Source organism: Lissotriton vulgaris, chromosome 1_2, assembly GCF_964263255.1.
Source record: "Lissotriton vulgaris chromosome 1_2, aLisVul1.2, whole genome shotgun sequence".
Taxonomy (NCBI): domain Eukaryota; kingdom Metazoa; phylum Chordata; class Amphibia; order Caudata; family Salamandridae; genus Lissotriton; species Lissotriton vulgaris.
In genome coordinates, this window is record NC_141686.1 from 261129419 (window position 1) to 261145584 (window position 16166).

Genomic DNA, 16166 nt, shown 5'->3' on the forward strand with positions numbered 1-16166 from the left:
GTATGTCCTTTCTTATTCTGAACAGTGTACATATGATCAAGAGGCGTGGAGAACAGTGATGCAGCAGGTGCAGTAGCACCGGGGCTAAGAGGCCCCGAGAGGCGAGAACCCGTTGAATTCCAACATTGCTGTATTTTACTACCTAACCTCTGGTTAAACAGTGGTGAGAGGAGAGGGTTGTATTTAGAGTCTCCAACTATAAGAAGCGTGGCTAGGACCCTAGGGTACTTGCGCTGCAGCACATTTGTTTCATAACTCTTCTTGTACGCAAGTTTGCAGTCCCAGCGCGAGAACTCAACGCGCGCCGTGTTTAGGTCTCGGCTAAAACGCGCGAAGCGCGTTCTCGCCGAGAACTATTGTTAGCGAGTGTGCTTCCCAGGAGACACTTTCAAGGAGGCGATTTCAAACTGTCACGCGCACGCGAACGAGTGCAGCGGCCTGGCGCTGTCTCCTGGGAAGCACACACGCATGGGCATACACACACACACAAGCGCCCACGCACATACATACAGAGACACCCACCCCCCCTCCGCAGACATACACACACGAGTGCACCCCCCCTCTCCCCCGCCATCGCACACATGCATACACACACAACGAGGGAACCAAGCCCCCCCAGCCCTTTGTAACTTACCAGATCAATTCTGAGGGACTCCGCTCTCCTTCTGGCGTCGCGAGACGCTTTCACTCCGCCTTCTCTTCCGGTTACGTACGCAGCCCCGCCCCCGTCACAGGCGACTTTGCCTGACTTCCCGTCCTACCTGCGCTCACTGAGTTCGGGATCTCCTGCCTCGCCTGCTTGTCCCTTCTAGCGTGCGGCTTCACGTCATCTCTCTGTGGACCTTTTATGTTGGAATCGGCCCTTTAATACCTGCACTGTCCCGGCAGCCGGTGGCTCTGTCCACCTCGTCTGCGTCTTCCCTCGAGTCCACCAAACATTTGTGTACTTGACCCCCATGATCCCTCGTCGTCCTTGGAGAGCTTCTCTTTACCTCACCCCGAGCTTTTAACTTCAGGCACTCATGGTCTTTAACACAACAGCACTTTGCATGCTGATATTTCTGGGCCTCTACTTGCAACAATAACATAGAAACTCCAAGTCCCAGAATGCAAGCTGCTGTTGGGTAAAATGCCAGCACTGACTGAAGTCGTGACACCTATGAAAGATCACGCCAGCTGTGCTTCACACCCGACTCAAGGCGGTTTGAAGTTGTGCTTAATTTGTGAGGTGCCCAAAGCTCTTCTCAGCTGTTCGTACCCAACTCAATTAAACGTCAGCGCGCCGAATGCCAACACCTCTGAACCATTACCCGCCGATATTCTGCCTTCGCTATGCCTCTGTTTTAGCCCACTTAATCTGTCTTGAATCCATTACCTACCACTCGCGTACCCTTCATCTAACTATTGCAGGTTGCAGCATTCTCACGTTGTGGCAGTTTGTCCGCCTTTCAGATCCGCCCCTGCGTATGTTCGTATCAAATGGGGAAAATAAGCACTCCGGCTGAAATTAAGCACAGGTTAGATGACTGCGTGCCAGTCAGTGTGATTCTCTGCAGTGCACCGGAAGCAGCACTGCAGCTTTGTATTCAATGTAACAATGCATAGAGACAGCCCCAGTTTTTCAGCGCTATCATTTTTACTTATTTGTTGTACAGATAGAGACAGTACAGCATCTCTTTCACTCTCTGCATTTATTTTTAAATACCGAAAATGGTTCTTCTTTTGAATGCTTCTAAATGTGGTAAATCATGGCTAGCCGGTGATTCACTATACAGGCTGACCGATCGGAAAGTTAAAAGAGAAAGTTTTCTAATGAAGTTTAAATAGGTTCAGGTGTGACTCTACTTAAGCTGTTCTATAATGCTCATGTTTCTTTGGTGAGCGTGTTGTATTGTATACGACTTCATATAGTGCTAACAACTGTTAGGCATTGACAAATAAAGGTACATTTATTGGCTAAATAAATGTGGACACAAAAAAAAATGCCATTTGCAATGCCAATAGCTCTAACTTTAACAAAGCTGAGACCATTGCATTGTAAAGTAGTGAGTGCAGAGTAGTGAGTGCAGAGTAGTGAGTGCAGAGTAGTGAGTGTGCAGACTGCAAAGTAGTGAGTGCAGAGTAGTGAGTGCAGAGTGCAAAGTAGTGAGTGCAGAGTAGTGAGTGCAGATTAGTGAGTGCAGAGTAGTGAGTGCAGAGTAGTGAGTGCAGAGTAGTGAGTGTGCAGACTGCAAAGGAGTGAGTGCAGAGTAGTGAGTGCAGAGTAGTGAGTGCAGAGTGCAAAGTAGTGAGTGCAGAGTAGTGAGTGCAGAGTGCAGAGTAGTGAGTGCAGAGTAGTGAGTGCAGAGTAGTGAGTGCAGAGTAGTGAGTGCAGAGTAGTGAGTGTGCAGACTGCAAAGTAGTGAGTGCAGAGTAGTGAGTGCAGAGTAGTGAGTGCAGAGTAGTGAGTGTGCAGAGTAGTGAGTGCAGAGTAGTGAGTGCAGAGTAGTGAGTGCAGAGTAGTGAGTGTGCAGAGTAGTGAGTGCAGAGTAGTGAGTGCAGAGTAGTGAGTGCAGAGTAGTGAGTGTGCAGACTGCAAAGTAGTGAGTGCAGAGTGCAAAGTAGTGAGTGCAGAGTAGTGAGTGCAGAGTAGTGAGTGCAGAGTAGTGAGTGTGCAGACTGCAAAGTAGTGAGTGCAGAGTAGTGAGTGCAGAGTAGTGAGTGTGCAGAGTAGTGAGTGCAGAGTAGTGAGTGCAGAGTAGTGAGTGCAGAGTAGTGAGTGCAGAGTAGTGAGTGTGCAGACTGCAAAGTAGTGAGTGCAGAGTAGTGAGTGCAGAGTGCAAAGTAGTGAGTGCAGAGTAGTGAGTGCAGAGTAGTGAGTGCAGAGTAGTGAGTGTGCAGACTGCAAAGTAGTGAGTGCAGAGTAGTGAGTGCAGAGTAGTGAGTGCAGAGTAGTGAGGGCAGAGTGCAGAGTAGTGAGTGCAGAGTGCAGAGTAGTGAGTGCAGAGTACTGAGTGCAGAGTAGTGAGTGCAGAGTAGTGAGTTCAGAGTGCAAAGTAGTGAGTGCAGAGTGCAGAGTAGTGAGTGCAGAGTAGTGAGTGCAGAGTAGTGAGTGCAGAGTAGTGAGTGTGCAGACTGCAAAGTAGTGAGTGCAGAGTAGTGAGTGCAGAGTAGAGAGTGCAGAGTAGTGAGTGTGCAGAGTAGTGAGTGCAGAGTAGTGAGTGCAGAGCAGTGAGTGTAGAGTAGTGAGTGCAGAGTAGTGAGTGTGCAGAGTAGTGAGTGCAGAGTAGTGAGTGCAGACTAGTGAGTGCAGAGTAGTGAGTGCAGAGTAGTGAGTGCAGAGTAGTGAGTGCAGAGTAGTGAGTGTGCAGAGTAGTGAGTGTGCAGAGTAGTGAGTGTGCAGAGTAGTGAGTGCAGAGTAGTGAGTGCAGAGTAGTGAGTGCAGAGTAGTGAGTGTGCAGACTGCAAAGTAGTGACTGCAGAGTAGTGAGTGCAGAGTAGTGAGTGTGCAGAGTAGTGAGTGTGCAGAGTAGTGAGTGTGCAGAGTAGTGAGAGTGCAGAGTAGTGAGTGCAGAGTAGAGAGTGCAGAGAAGAGAGTGCAGAGTAAAGAGTGTGCACACTATTGAGTGCAGACTATTGAGTGCAGAGTGCAAAGTAGTGAGTGCAGAGTGCAGAGTAGTGAGTTCAGAGTGCAGAGTAGTGAGTGCAGAGTAGTGAGTGCAGAGTAGTGAGTGCAGAGTAGTGAGTCCAGAGTAGTGAGTGCAGAATGCAGAGTAGTGAGTGCAGAGTGAGTGTGCAGAGCAGTGAGTGCAGGTGCAGAGTGGTGTGTGCTGTTGAGTGCAGAGTGCTGTTATTTATGATTTAAGGAAAAAAAAGAAATGTCATGAGCAATGCCAATAGCTCTACTTTTAATGATGCCGAGACCATTGCATTGTAAATGCTTGTTTTATTATGAGATCAGCGAGAAAAATTCAGATATACTCCCCGTTTACTTGCTTGAAATGAGCGTGTTTTAAAAGATTCACAGAAAAAGTAGAAATAAGCCCCTGAACATACTCGGCTCTAAGCACTTGGGATGTGTGAACGGGATTGAGCGCAAGACGCCCTGCTCAGACACAAACACGTGCACGTGCATTATACATACACAGGGGTAGGTAGGGAATGTAACCTGGTTTAAGCATGGTTCTGCTGCTGGCCGATATGGGGCCAAGTGATTCGACCTTCCTCCCACACAGCATGAAAGCCGAGGTGTGTAAACTCAGACCACAGTCCGCACCTTTACCGGTTGCCCACATCTGGGCAGAGATAAGCTGCCGTATATGGAACAAACGCGACTGTCTATTATCGGCGCAGGAGTACTCTTCAAGCTCCTTGAACTTGTGTGTCCTATTCGACCTTTGGGCGGTGCCGCTGCACTATTGAGAATTACAAATTATCCCCAGTGGAAATTGTACAGGATACAATCAGCACCAAACAGAAGGTGGAATATTGCCAATGAGACTGACGGGTAACAATAGATAACTGGAAAGTGGCGATATTTTGCAGTGTACAACGGGTACAAGGTAAATACATTAGAGTTGTTGAGGGATAGTGTTAAAGGATCTGTGGACTGACAAAACTGACGAACTTACTTGCGCATTCATAAAACCCACCCATGCAGTCATAGATTCTTTGGTTCTACTTCTACGGCTGCGTGGGTGGCAGCTAATGCAGTGTTCACCGTTTGGCCCTGTGACGCAGCATGGGTTGGGTTCCTTGGGCCCTAATGCAGACACTTAGAACAGGTCTTATGGGGCTAGTACGTGCACTAACTGTATATTTATTGAAATGTTGTCAAAGTGTTCCATGCTCCCTGGGTGTCACTCCCTGAATTAGAGTGGTTAAATGACAACTGGCAGCATGCCCACGCTTGTGGGATATGTCCCCAAGGCACTGGTAAAAGCTCTTATGTGAGGTATAATCCGTTCATGTTTGCAAACATCACCCGAACGGATGCGAGTCATATCACTACCTCACCCAACACAAATTGTCCCCAGACGTAGGCCATGTAAGTGAGGGATAAAAAATAGATTTCCCATGCATAAGGAGTATCAGACCTATATTATGTTAGCATGATGCATCTATATGTACCCTCTTTTGCTTGATATATATATATATATCCTTTTTCAGGAAGGAAAGTGTTTATTTGCTCCTTGTGTATCTACTGCTAACAGAATAGGCCGAGAACCATACAGACGCCATTTTCAAACTTATGCTTGAACACGGGCTGTGATCACTTGTTAATCTCCGGCAGTTGTCAAAGCCCCAGTTCATTTGAGTTACTGGGAGCAGCTCAATGTAGGCTGTTCTCTCGACTGTCCTGAGACTCAAGGTCGCATCTGGCTTTGGGTGCGATAAGCGCATTCCTGGAGGCGCCGTTCCTACACTCCCGGGTACAAAGACGAAAGGGAGTCACCCCTCCTGACCTTCCCAGTAATAAATAGTTAAGCTTTGAACTAATCATGTGTGCCATATATGGTCCTTCCCTGGAGCTCGAGGGCCAACTGGTGTTTTTCCTTTTATAGTGATTATATGTGATGAACCGAAAAGTATATAACCTCATGTTTGAATACGAGCCAACAGTCTTTTCCGCGCACCGGATGGGTGAAGGTTGGAGAGGCTCCTCTATAGAGTATTTTGTTTAATATACAATTGAACTTTCTTTACTGCCAACTGACTGATAATTTGGTAATGGAATTGGGGCTATTGTCCTAATCCCATAGGCCTTTATGTTATTTTTATAGTCCTTCATAAGCCGAAATGCATTTGGGATTATCAAAATGCTTGTTGGGACATTTAGTGCTTGCGATGGAGCAAAGATTCACACGTAACGCGACTTGCTTGTACTCAGTCTTCTCGACATAACGTTAATATACTAATCAACATCTTTTGTGTACTAAGAATTGCATTACATGCCACAGCTAGTATCCAGGGGAAGCTTTTTAATGTGCTTTTACTAATGATAATCCCTTGCAATAAAATGGCTGCTGCTATACGCGATTTACTACTGCGCATGCGTCTGTCATACTCACGTGGCATGACGTACCTTTCACTTGGGGGGAGAGCTTTGCGCTTCTACGCACTAGAATTAAAATGGCTGCTCTGTGTAACCTCATGCATGAAGCCTGCTCAGCTGCTTTTGCCAAGCTGTTCGTTCTGCCTAATATTAACGCAATATTTAAAAATAAAGTAATGGGAATAGAGTAGAGATAAGTGGTATACAGTGCATTCCTTTATTCTGTGTTCTCAAACTGTTTCTTTTCTATTCTTACATGTAAATCGTTTTGGGCCTGACGCCTATCGCTGAACTCCATATTGAAAGATACTGCGACTTTGCAGCATAAACACAAACCCTGAAGCATTGGCATTGAAACCCGGCCAAGTCATGACTTGCTAGAAGATGTTCCGGGGAAAGTCAACTTCTGACCCCTGTGAAGGAAGCTAAACTGAAAATATGGACTACATTGTAATCATTATTGATACATTCATTGCCGGGTGGAATAAAGATGTCATGAGAAAAATAAATTGATGGGCGGAAATGTTAATTTTAATATCACCAGGAAAGGTTTCATTTTAGTATTATGTGATGACCTCTCCTTATTCCTTGTCCAATCAGTACTCTTGCAACATTGCGGGGTGGTACACTGACCTGGAAAATAGAATAACCAGGGTAGGCGTAGCTAGTTAATTTGTCTGACTTGTCCGAATAGCTGACCTGTCACTGACCCAACACACTCAATAGGTGACCAAGAACAGAGGGCTGCGGAACACTCTGTCAGAAGAATCGCTGACCCAATCGTGGTTCCGGGAAGCTGCAGTGCTGGTGAAGCACTTGTTTGGTGAAATCGATAACCCAATCGGGGTCCTGGCTGTTACCTGCGGAGAGGGAGCAGTGCAGGCGTTGCAACTGAGCTGCGGGTGCCAGTCTTAATCTTTGGTGGTCCTGTCCTGATTCATATCTGCACCTGCAAGCCTACTGGCAACTGCAACTTTTGGGGTTTTCTGTCCTTTGTCCAGCCCGTGGCCAGGGTTGGTCTTCACACCACTCCAGGTAAATATACATTTGTGTGGGTTTGTCATTGTATTTGTTTTCCTTTCTCTTTACCCTTCCTACTGTTAAAGTTTTGATTACGTATGTTTCCTTTTCTTACCCTCCCTTTGTTAAATGCTCAAATCATTTTGATTGCATTACATGTTCCTTTTCTTTCCCACCCTATTACTAAATGTTTATGGACTGTTTAATACATCTTTTGCATAATTACATATTGATTCCAATTTTCATAATTGAAAGTCTTTTGGTGGTTAATCTTTGGATCATGACTATTTAAGAAATTTAGATAAAGAGTTTAAAACTTCCCGAGTCTGTGGTTATTATATGAGTGCAAATGTTATTTTTTCTCTATCTATCTTCAATGTAACACCCTGATCTAATAGGTTTACAGGTACCAGCGACAAGTATTGGTAAGTCAATGGTATAGAACCTAATAAGTAAAATAACTGGTAGTAGAGCGAAGGTTACCTGATTAAGTTATGAGTTATTGATTATGGGCCCAGGTGAGTATGGTAAATTTATAGTTGGGTGCCTTGCGCGCTCTATCACTTGAACTACTCACAGAAAATAACTGAGAAGAATTAAAAAGATAAAATAACATTTCAAAGAATGGTGCTTGTGAATTTGATTTACACATCTTTGGAATGAACGGATTATACCTCACGTAAGAGGTTTTACCAGTGCCTTGGGGATAGATCCCACAAGCGTGGGAATGCTGCCAGTTGACTTAGAACAGGTCTGCCTTTGAAGTGGTGAATAAAAAATGTAGAGGTGGACGAGCCACTCTAAGCTCGAGCCAAGGTCGAGCCTGATGCCTGGCTCTGTTTGAACTCGAGGTCCTGTTGGAACCTCGAGCCGAGCTTTTCCATGTGGCTTCCGCTTGCCCTCCTCTACCAAGGATGGTCCAACTGTGCAGCTGGAGAACCACATTGGAGTCTCGGAGTTCACCAACATCCTGTGATTCTGGGTAATCTTTGCCTATAAACGATGAATGCGACCTTGTGTAATGTAACTGGTGCTCATGTAAAGTGTGCCAAGTTCACGCTATATAAAAGCTGTAGAAAGGTGAAAACAAAGCCTTAATATAGGAAAGACAAATGGATACCCATTTGCTGCCTGATTTGTACAAAGTAAAACCGGAAAACCTTGGTAAATTGCAGCTACCAGCTTAAATTGTGTGACCATAGGCAAATATTTTATTTTACCAAAACACTTTTTTTCTTCATAACCGTGCATGAAAGCACTTTCAAACGTGTTTCAGGATACCAGTTTTACAACAACCTATTGTGCTTGATTTAATAAAACTCTAATGCTGCTCTAAAATAATCTGGGTTATGTTATGTACAGGGTTTACATGTCATTTATCTTGTCTCTAGTTCACTAATGGTTTAGGTTTAGAAACTATCACTTTTAATAAGTACTTCTCAGTTCAGTTCTATAATCTGACTATTAATGGCAAAGCTTCCACATGGCAAAGAAAAACACTTTTTTGAATTTTGAGGAGACCTTATAATAGTTTATATAATGTTTGTTTTATGATTTACATAGCAAATGTTTTCCAGGGCTCAGTTTGTGCGCAGGCTTTAAGATCTGAGGTAGACCAGTAGCTCGGCTCTGGCTCGGCTCTCCCTGTTAATTTCTGGCTCGCCTACCAATACTAAAATCAGTGGTTACTTTGTGCCAGGGCTCTTGTCAGGAGGCAGCTTGCACCAGCCAATTTCACCTGCTAGCGCCACCTAAAACAGAAGCAACTGCTAACCAAGGAAGTGGGCAGAGAATGTTGCTTAACTCCTCCCATGCTCATGACGAGCTGAGCTCGTCATAACGGCCGCAAAGCTCGCAAACGGGGCTATTTCCCCCACTGTGCTGAACGTTCTGAGAAAATGGGTGTGGCCGTGACGAGTCCAGCTCAGGAATTCACAGATAAGGCACCTCTGCCCGAGCTAAAGTTAATAGTAATTTTTTTAGTATTCTCCAAATGTGTGCCTTGCAGGAAGATGACAGTGCATCTGCACAAGACGTTCATAGTTCAAATCTTGATATGTATAGTAAATGAACACTTTGGATAGTGCCTTCAGAAGAGGACAGAATAAATGAAAAATCAAAGACAACAGTCATACCATACCTCTTCTTGGGTGAGGAGTGGGTGAATGGACGGTAGGAAATTGGCTGTATACCTAGAAAAAGTTGGTGCAGGGCTTTCAATGTCCTTTCTCACAAGCTCCTTTCAATTGCTGATGTGAACTCAGTAAGCACAGTTATCCTAACAGATTTGTTTTTTTCACACAATTCAAGTGTTACACTCTAGCTTTCCTAGTTTGATTGTGAAAGCCGTCCTTCGGCCAGGTTCTGTGATAATGGTTATCTTTTGTTTCATGTATTTATTTTATTTATTTATTTATACAACATATATAGCGCGCAAATACCCTGAGGTGTCTCGGCGCTGCTCAATCTGATGCTCAGGAGGTGTTCTGATTTATTGTTGATTAAAAAGCCATGTTTTTAACTGTTTCTGAAAAGTCATTAAGTATGGACTGATTTTTACATATTGAGGGAGAGAGTTCCAGAGTCTAGATACGGATACTATAAATCGTCTGTCTCCCCAGTTCACTTTTTTTGTTCGCGGAATTGGAAGCAAGAGGGCTGCGGATGAACGTAAAGTTCTTTTGGGCATGTAGGTACATAAACCTTTTTTTTAAAAATCTGGGCCTGTATTATTCATAGCTTTATACGTAATACAGAGCGCCTTAAACTTGGTGCGACTCCTGACCGGGAGCCAGTGAAGTTGGCGAACAATGGGGGTGATGGAAGAAAATTTTGATGTGCCGGTCAAAATTCTAGCAGCCGCATTCTGAATTAATTGCATTTTGTTAAGAACTTGTTCTTGGGCGTTTGGTAACAGACCGTTGTAGTAATCAATTTTAGAGAGTACTAAGGTACACATAAGGGTTTTGCCTGCACTAGAAGGAAGAAAAGGTAGTAGTTTCTTAACCATCCTCAGAGTGTAAAAGGATGAGGAAACTACTGCATTAGCGTGGCTCAAAAAAGATAATTTACTGTCAAATAATACCCCTAAGTTCCTGACTTTGGTAACCGGTATTGGGGGCGCTCCTAGGTCCGATGGCCACCAAACTGGGGACCAAGACGGGGTCAGTTTTCCAAAGACCATGACCTCCGTCTTGTCAGAATTTAATGTTAAACAGTTGTGATCCATCCAGGAGCTGATAGCCATCATGCCTTCCTGAAAATTGGCCGCAACTGTTCCTCCGTTGTTATGGATGGCCAGTACCAACTGGGTGTCATCTGCATATGATGTCCCCGCTATTCCATATGATTTAATGACCCTCGCCAAGTCCGACACATAGATGTTAAATAGTGTCGGACTTAGCAAGGATCCCTGGGGGACAACACATGGAAAGGTGAAAACAGGAGAGTAGAAACCACCCAGTTTGACAGACTGATTGCGGCCATATAGAAAGGAAGTCAGAAGAGATTTGGCTTTACCCTGAATGCCGATGTGGGCTACACGGTCGATCAAGATGTTGTGATCGACCGTGTCGAAGTCCGCAGATAAGTCCAATAAAATCAGGACTGCTGCACCTCCTTGATTCAAAATCAGTCTGACTTCATCTGCTGTTTTAATCAGTGCTGTTTCTGTCCCTTTCCTAAACCAAAATTGGGTTTCATCAAGAAGATTATTTTGATCAATATAATCAGCCAGCTGACAATTCATAATTTTCTCAAATATTTTAGAGGGAAAGGGAAGAGATGCAATCGGTCGATAACTTTTGGGTTCTAAGGGATCCAGATTTGATTTTTTCAGTAATGGTTTTATGATTGCTTTCTTCCAGATTGACGGGTAAGAGCCCGACAGGAACATGGAATTACAAATATGTGTAAGAGTTGGGGCTATCAGATTAGTGGTAGTCATAAGTTCAGCTATCTGCAATTGAGAGATTTGCTTAAATTCATTAAAAATTGTGGGAGGACCGGGATCACTCCTATTAGAGCCAGTAGGTTTGGTGCTCATCTTGGCCGCAAAGTTGGAAAAAATATCATTTACCTTAAATTTAAAAAAATCCGCTAGGTCATTGCACAGATTTTGGGACGGTTCTGTAGTAATACTTACTGGTGGAATGGATAATTTTGTGACAACTTGATAGAGTTGCTTAGTAGAACTTTTAGCTGACTCTATTTGCTCAAGATAGAATTTTCGTTTTTCTATATTTAGAAGCTTTCTATAATTAGTCAAGGCTTTTTTTATATAGATCTTTATCATTGTTATCATAGTCTCGGCGCCAGCACCTTTCTAAATTTCTGCACTGTTCCCTCTCTAGCCTAAGGGTTTCTGTGAACCAAATTTTATATGTGGACCTACAGTCCAAAATGATTTCATTACAAGACTGGAGGCTGAATTACATCTGGTTCTTCATTACATTAAATTCTAGCAGCAAAATTTCACAAGCATATTTAAACTAAGAAATTCATCAAAACATGAGAAGATCAATACCTCAGTAAAGCTAACTTACTAGGGGACCGATTCACAAAGGGCCTTCACACTTGTGTCAGAGGCCCCACAGTTGCGTCAACAGTGCTTGCACTCATGGTGGGGGCCTCTAAACTCATCGTGGGACCTCCGCAATGAGTAACTGCAGAAGGGAGGTCCTGCCACGAGTGTGCCCCTCTACCAAGACTGCCAGGAATGCGGAGGCCCTTTGTGAATCAGCCTTTTGGTGTTCAAAATCACATATCACTGAGGGTCCTACGGCATCACTGTCCTTGGATAAATAGTCGTGAATACGAGAGACAGCTTCCTCTTCTTTGCTGCTCTTGCAGAAAATACATTTTTCTTTGTTATTCATCTTTTTATCTTCACCATTTTAATTTGCTCCTTGTAACAACATTTCATACCTTCAATATGCTTTATGGGGTTAGGGATATATACAAAATTGTGGGAGTGGCACGCCTGGACTTTGTTAAAAATGGCATACCCCTGTATTGTCCTTTCCCCAAATCAGCACATATAGCACTGGAATTGTCCCTTTTGAATGCGTTAGTGATTTTAGCTCATTTATTCCAAAATTATGCTTTCAATGCACGTTTGATTTCCTCTTTTTCAAAATGTTCACAGGGCAGGGGAACCTATCAAAACCTTACTATGAGGAAGGCTCCCTTGCTGAAATTCAGATCGGGGTTAACATCTGACTTTTCGCAGTGCCAGTTGTGGATGGACCTAATAGAGTAAGTGGGTGGAGCCAGTGGAGGCAGTGGGTGGAGCCAGAGAAAAGTAGGTGTGGCCTTCGACAAACATTTGAGCACCTGCACTTCAAATTTTACAAATTAAGCACTGGGCCCACTGTACCTTACTTTGGTCCAGTATGTATAGAGCCACTTTCTTACAGCTTACTCTGCCACTATCTTAAACCATCTTGTTTCATGGATCTCTCTACCCAGGTCTGTCTCCCATTTTCTGTGCAACTGGTTCAGTGGCTGTAACCCCTCAGGCACCATTCGTCTGCAAGAGCTGCAGTTCAACAGGTGGTTACTACATGTCCCTCACGAGTCAAATGCAAATGCTTGATGAAAGGGTTTCAATGGTTTTGCATTTGACTCGTGAGGGACATCTAGTAACGACTAGTGGAACTGCAGCTTGATGTAAGAATAATTTCAATGCTTTGCATTTGACTCGTGAAGGACATCTAGTAATGACTAGGAGAACTGCAGCTCTTTGTAGCATTATTTGGATACTATAATATTCACTGCCCACTGCTAATCTCGTGCCATAATGTTTTGCAGGGCCTTTGGTTGGGATTGTATTTTGCTAATAACTGTGCTTGGGGTGGTCCTAAGAGGATGGGACCACCACTGAAGTTCAACCAAAATGTGCTGTTTGTGTATGTTCTTTGTGTTCAAGGCATCTCCTTGGTCCTCCCCCTAGGTTAGGGGGGTCCCAAAATCATCAGCTCTCTAATTGCCTAATGTTTGCTTTGTAAAAGTTCACTTTTGTGTAATGGTTACATGCTTGTAAGCGGGTTTAATTGCTGCAAGTAGGGGTGCTGGACTGACTTATCAGGGAAACAGAGATGATTGTTGTACAGCTCTTTTGGGCATTCTGTTGTCACCATGGCTCATTGCCCAGCCCACATGAGTGCCAAGGGGATATGTAAGTTACTGAACCCATTATGGCAGAATGAAAACATCTCTAAGGTAGTCACACACCTAGTGCAATACTGTATTATTTGTTTGAAGTATAATCCCGGAAAGGAAACCTCACACCTGCTGGTAACTTTGCTCCGCCCTCTTTCCCTTTCGCGGTCCTCCAGGTTACCTTCAGTAAGTGGGTCGAGGCCTACCCTCCAAAGAAAATACAGCTGTGGCGATGGCGAAGGCACTTTTAAAAGAGTTCTTCCCGCTCTATGGATTGCCCCGCGTGATTTGGAGTGACAACAGAAGTCACTTCAATTCGAAGGGGATTGAATTGGTGTGCAAAGGTTTGCAGATTAGGCAGAAGTTCCATGCAACGAACCACCCCCAGTCAGCAGGCCTGGTTGATAAGTACAATGGTACTCTCAAACTGAAACTAGCAAAGATTCAAGAAAGTACAGGATTGCAATGGACAGATGTGCTCCCCTTAGCCTTGCTATCCACCAGAGCGACAGCACACTCTAGAACAGGGTTGTCACCATATGAAGTTGTCTTCAAAATTGGATGGTTTTATACGTCATACTTGCTGATAGGGGTGGAGCTTGCCGCGTCATCTGCAGCAGTTGCTGTGTTTTCATCCCTGATACTACCCCCACTGTATACTCTGCAATACAGAAATTTCGCTTCATAGATACACGAGGATAATGGTTCGAGGTCTCTCACAGCGTGGTTTTGGAATTTACTGACATCCTGGGGTTGGAAGATACTATTGGTTCTGATAGCCATTGCAGGTGCCATCTTTATGTGTTGCCTCTGTTTACTCTCTTCTGGGCTAAAGCGCCTAGCAGGCTCTTCACAATTCAGCGGAATTAGCGCTGTTTGGGACATTGTTGATTCAGGGACGCCATCGCTGCACACGCGAGGCCACGCCCACCTAACAGGCCACGCCCACATACCCCCGCCTATAACAACAGCGCTGACCACTAGCGCGATCAGTTGAACCCTAACCTCTGAGGCGGAAGCCGGAGGAGAAACTTGCTAATTTTTAAATTTGTCGATCCTCTGTGTCTGCGTATTTTAATACTTGTATTCTTACCTGTGCTCTCTTCTGGGCTAAAGCGCCTAGCAGGCTCTTCACAATTCAGCGGAATTAGCGCTGTTTGGGACATTGTTGATTCAGGGACGCCATCGCTGCACACGCGAGGCCACGCCCACCTAACAGACCACGCCCACACCCTCTCACTCCAAATGTGCCTCCTACGCAAGCGCAGCGGACGAGCGCAGCGGGCCGCCGTTTGCGCGCCGAAGGCTCGCCTAAGGCAAGCCCGTCTGGGCCCGTCTGGGCCCGTCCGGGCCCGGACGGACCCAGGCCCAGGGATTCTGCCAGATTTACCCCCCAGCCGCCTGACGTATTCAGCAGACATGCTTCGGGACCTTCGACCTGTAAAAAGCCAAGGTTGTCTCTAAATTCACGATGTAGGTAAACCCTTTACAAACTGCACGCGATGTGACACAGCCACTCAGACCCCAGCCAATTCCAGGCTACAACTCGGTCTTCTTAACTGTCGCTCCCTCCCCAAGCACGCACTAGAAATCAATGGGCTGATCCAGGACCAAGGCTTAGATGCTCTATTTCTAACAGAAACTTGGCTCTCTGACAATACTGACGCGGACATTGTCATCGCCCTTCCCCCAGGCTATCTTATCCAAACCCGCCACAGACCCAGAGGAAGAGGAGGTGGGTTGGCCATAATCTACCGCGATCACCTCAGCTGTAGAATCAATGACGCCAAGATTGAAGACGCAGAAAGCTGCCACTTCTCCCTCCTAACCTCCCCAACGCATTCCATCTCGGGACTGCTTATTTACCGTCCCCCGGGCACTCTTGATAAATTCCTTAACGCAGTGACCGAAACGACCGCTCAATTGGCCGCCTCTGTTTCCAACTTTCTTATTGTAGGTGACCTTAATCTTCATTTTACAGATCCCGCTGACCGGTCCGCCTCCGACCTACTAGTGGACCTTCTGTCATTTAACATTCGATTGGTGAATAATGAGCCCACCTACGATAAGGGACTCCTCTTAGATCCCGTCCTTACGAACGACACCAATATCACCACGAGTCCTTCTTTGCCATTGCCATGGACCGATCATTTTTTAGTCCCCATTTCCTGGAAGTCTCCCACTTTCATCACCCAGTCCGCGAAAATCAAAGTCACCGACAGACGCTGGCATAAACTCATACCATCAGAGTGGTCCGCCATTCTTGCCAATTCCATCCCATCATTTTCCCCTGACGCTATCACTGCCGACAAACAGTTTAGCTCCTGGATCACATCCTCCTTGGATACACTCCTCCCCAAAACCGCCACTTTCAAACACATCAAACGAATACCACCGGCCCCGTGGTAAACTCCAGAGCTCAAGTCGCTTCGGCAGAACTGCAAAAGAGCTGAACGTTCTTGGCGGATGGAGAAGTCCAATACTAATAAGGATGCCTATCTTACCTCTTTATCAGTATACAAATCTTCCATCAACAAAACAAAAAGTCTATTCTTTCAGGAAAGAATTGAAAAAGCCGCCTGCTCTAGTAAAGAAACCTATACCATCCTGAAGGACCTTCTCAACGTCCCGCTCCCACCCCGAGAAACCCCCCAGACCCCAAAGCAGATCAGGAAAAATGCCACCAGCTAGCCAGCTTTTTCCAAGAAAAAATTTTAAAAATCCTGAACTCCATCCCTCCATCTAATCCGAGCGACATTGGCGATCCACTCGACACTTTGATCTCCCCTAAACTTACTTCTTGGGGGCAAATATCTGTTGAAGAAGTCGAGAACACGCTAAAAACCATCAAAAGCGGATCCCCTAGGGACCCCGCACCGCTACGGATCCTCAAGGAAGTAGCTCACATTATCATCCCCCCCTCACCCATTTGATCAATGCGTCTTTTCAA